Source organism: Thalia democratica, chromosome 8, assembly GCF_965202585.1.
Source record: "Thalia democratica chromosome 8, ktThaDemo2.hap1.1, whole genome shotgun sequence".
In the NCBI taxonomy this organism is placed as follows: Eukaryota; Metazoa; Chordata; class Thaliacea; order Salpida; family Salpidae; genus Thalia; species Thalia democratica.
In genome coordinates, this window is record NC_139172.1 from 8,357,333 (window position 1) to 8,362,024 (window position 4,692).

Consider the following 4,692-nt stretch of genomic DNA (forward strand, 5'->3'; position numbering starts at 1 on the left):
TTCTTGAAATTTGTAAACGGCCTCTGCACGATGTTAGTACCGATAGAAATAAAAATCAACTTGGTTCTTTTGTTATTTTGACGTCACCATAGAAATCAAGAATTTGCTTTGGAACTTGATTCCAGCAAAGTTACTTGTTTATTATTTATGAAAAATTGCATAAGTCCTCTACACAACGTTAGTAATAATTTAAACTAAAATTAACTAAATTCTTTCATTGTTGTGACTTTACGATCAAAAAAAATTTACATTTACAAGATTATAATAAAATTTACTGTTTTAGTGTTTATAAGATGTAACGTTATAAGGCGTTAAATCCTGGAGATCCTGATAAGCTAAGCTTATCGGAATGTATATCACAGATGTTCTTGTGCTAAAACTTTATTTCAACTAACGGCGTTTCACTGCTCTCAACTAAGCAAACTACCTAGATAAACACTATACATAATTATACATGCTTTTTTCTGCTTTTTTTCTAATGTGTGTTAACATTTTATAGACTCCGTAGATCTGTTCTTAAATTTATTTGAGAGCAGTGAAACGCCGTTAGTTGAAATAAAGTTTTAGCACAAGAACATCTGTTTTAGTGTTTATAAAAGTCTGTTTATGTCTTATACACGATAAGACTTTAATAATCGTCGTTAAGTAAAAGAAAAATAATTTGTTGTTTAATGTGAATTTAACTTTGTAGTTAGGCATCATTTAGTATAACTTTAATTTAAAAATAAGTTTTAATTTTTTTACTCACGATAGCTTAAAACAGTAATTTTCACTTTAATTTAAAAGTATACACTAATGAACAATTAAAACTACAACTGGTAATACTTTTTTACTGTTAATAATAGTTTAACTATAATTACTTTAAAAAAGGTCGATTATCAGTTTTTTTATTTTATTTTGTAAAAATATTTATAACTTTGAACACCTTTTTTGGTTTTTCAACTGAATTTGTTACTTCAACTTAATTTAATATAATTAATTTCTTAAATACATTTAGATATACTTCTTTTTGGAGTGTAGTTAAAAATTAATGATTACCAGAAGGCCCTTAAATGTAATTTATAAAGATCATACTGCCGATCTCGAAAAAAAGTAAAGTCATTTATAAGTACAAATACCACTGTGACAATGTGTACATCGGCAGAAAGTCCCAGAGATTTCATATTAGAACAGACCAACATATTTTTAAATTCCTCAGAAGTTGGATGGACACGGATTTGAAAAAACCATCTAACAGATCATCGGCGATTGCAGAACACTTACTAAACAATTTAGATTGTGCAAGGAATTATAGTGATAGTAATTTTTCAATTATAAGTAAAGCTCGTAATGATTATCACCTAAACGTTTTAGGATCTTTATTTATAAAAACGTTCAAACCTAACTTGTGCTAGCAACAATACGTTCATAACTCTAATCTTTATAAGTTGTTATAAATCAAAATAAAATAAAATTTTAGATTTTATTTTGTTTTATTTGAATTTTTTCCGCTTAATTTATTGTTTTTTTTTTTTCATTGTTGCTTATCTTAGTTTAATTACTGTTTAAATATTTTCAAATATGTAGTTATGAATTATGAATGTCTAACTAATTTTTGGTTAATTATGCTAATTAGTAATAATAGATTGTTTTTCTGATGACATCTATAAATATTTATTTACTCAAAACTTAATCTTAAAATTAGTTGCTAACAGAAGTAGTTAAAAAGCGTTAGCCAAGATCGATTTTATTTGTTGTTTGTTTTAATAAATATGTTTTTGAATGAATTCTGTCTTAGATTTCTGTATAAATTATAAATAAATAAAGTATTGCTATGTTACAAACATACAGAACAAATTAAATTTGTTTGATGCTGAAAAAAAATCAATAGTAACAAGTTTTCACTACTAAATGTGCGGTAGCTTGGAAAATTTTAAGGTATATGACTTAAAATATTTAAATATGTGACAATAATAAAGTTCTTAGACAAAAACAGTTTTTGACGTTATGGCATAAATACTTAACACTCTGACTAAAATTTTAGATACTCTTAAATAAAGGTTATCATAAGTGAGTTGTTTTTCACTTAACAAAATCAGACTGGACAAGGATTTCTAATAAAAACAACTTAAATTCTTCAGACATGTTGTCGTATGTACATGTATGATCCTGTTTGTTTTTATTGGTCTATTTGCTCAGTCATCCATGGCTAAAAATTGTATTATGGATATTGTGCGTTTTTTGTATAAAAATGTATGTATTACAACTTCTTACACTTAGTTTTTAAAATTGTCTCAATAACTACTAAAGCAGCTACTTTCGAGCTTTTTTAGTTCTGCAATATCCGTGGATAAAATGTAAGGCCTCGCTGACTTACGCAAACTTTATTTAGTAACTTTATTAAAACAATGCTAATAAACTATTAATTTAGATGAAATATATAAAAGTCAGTTATAAATTATTAGTCTTGTTTGTTAGTTATTAAATGTTCTAAAAATTGTATACCTATTTGATTTTTTTTTTTAGTTTTGATCTTTTTATATCTTTAATTGTAGTGGTCATGTTTGAAAGCTATTGTTTTAGAGATGAAAAAAATAATCAAGGTATGAGAGTTATGTCCTTATTCGAAAAAACTAATGCATTCCATTCAAAAATATATTCAAATTTTATTAAAAATTTGTAAAAAGTTAAAAGATTAAATTTTAAAGTTAAGGTTTAACTATTTTAAGTTTTATATGAAATAAATAAATTTTACTGCAATAAACCATTTTGTGAAAACATGTTTCGCTTAATATTTACGTAAAAGTTTCTTTAGTTGTCAAGTTTGCTATAAAAATTATTCAAACAAAAGCAATGTATACAACACATAAAATTAAAGCTCACGAATAATTAAAATCATACAATTGTAATATTTGCTTAAAGTGTTGTCAGCAACCAAAACTTTTGTAAAAATTGTTAAAATTTTTAGAAATTTTTTTTTTTGGTAACTGTTGAAAATTTTAGAAAGTGAATTTAAAGCATTAATCTGCAGAACAACTATTTTTGAAGAAATTTATGCTTTCCCTATTTTTAATTATGCATTTAATTTTATATAATTGGTGTGTGCTTTGTAAGATATGGTTTGAGACTGTTAAAAGGTTATTTTACTATTGCTTTGAATTTAAACAAAAATGCTAAGCTAATAAAAAAAAGCTCCAAAAATCAAAATTGAAAACTTACAATTTAAATAAAAATACTTCAATCAGAAAAAGTTTATGACTTATTCTAAGATTTAAGTGTTTTTTCTAGTCGCATTGATTTGTTTTGTCAAAGAAAATAAAAATTAACAAACTTTGTTAATGATAAAAACTTATTTTTAGAGAGAGTACTAATTAAAAATTTAAATCAAGTATTACAATTTCAGTCAAATAAAAAACTGGTGTTATTTTTCTAACAGTGTTTTCGAGTTTGATACTTTATAACTACTAATTTTAATTTTAACACCTATATACGAAAGATAAAGTTTTAAAAAGTCAAAAAAATTAGTAGATATAGGCGAACTTACCTAAAAGATTATTTAAGTATGCGTTTTTAATTTACTGCGAAAAAATTATATTTATCTTAAATAGTTTTTAAGTTTTTGAATTTTTGAAAACATAAAAAACTTATTTTAACTTAAAATGAGCTAAACAAAATGTTTAACAATTAAAAATTTTTCAATATTTGTCAAAGCCAAAAACTGTACAAGTCTCATTCAAACAAACAGTTTTCAATAAAACAAAATTTATAGGCTTTTTTTTTTAGGAAGTCAAGTAAGTATAACATAATTAAAAATAAATACAAAGATAGATAGTTTTTCAAGAATTAGGTAGTGCAGAAGCATAAATTAATTTTTTAAGAACTTTATTTGTATATATATATATAACTATAGTTTTGAAGTTAATCAAACTTTTTATCAAACCCACCCTGTTAACTTTATTTCAAACTATAAAAAGGTAGCTTTTATTGAAGTACATAACTCATGTATAACTAGTTCAAAATTTTTTATGAATTAAATTCATCAATAAGCTATAAAAGAAATTTTTTAAAAATCATTTTTTTTTAATTTGTGTTTGAATTTAAAATTGTAACTTTATGTTAACAAAAAATATTTCTATAATTTTGATAACATAGGGAAATGTTAAGTATTATTCTATTGTTTTATTTCAGATATGATTATAATAAGATTTTAGAAAATAAAAAAAGTGAATTTGTCATAGGCTTAGACAGCAATTTTGTTTTTTTTTTTTACAAGTTTAAGCTTCAAAACTACACAAAGTAAAGTTAATGACGTCATCAAAATATTTGGTACTTTTTTTTTTGCAAATTTGCTGCAATTGAAAGTACTCAATATTTAAAACTACCTATAAAAATTCCTACCGTTTAATGAATGTTTTCTTGGTTCACACAAGTGGCAAGACATAAAGAGTCATAGGGGGTGTGGAGCAAATTAAATTGCCTTGTATACAGTTATCACTCGTACCTCAACATTCCATTTTTGATGTATTAACATAACTGCATTTTTCAGATTAAATTCATAAACATTAGAGGTAGTTTAAATTAGTGTGTTCCCTCTAGGACAGGGATCGGCAGGCAATTGGTTGTCGCGGGCCTAATTTCAAGTTTCAAAATTTTCCGCGGGCCGCAGTTTTAGTTTTAGTCAGACACTTTATGATAAAATGACGATGTGCAGAA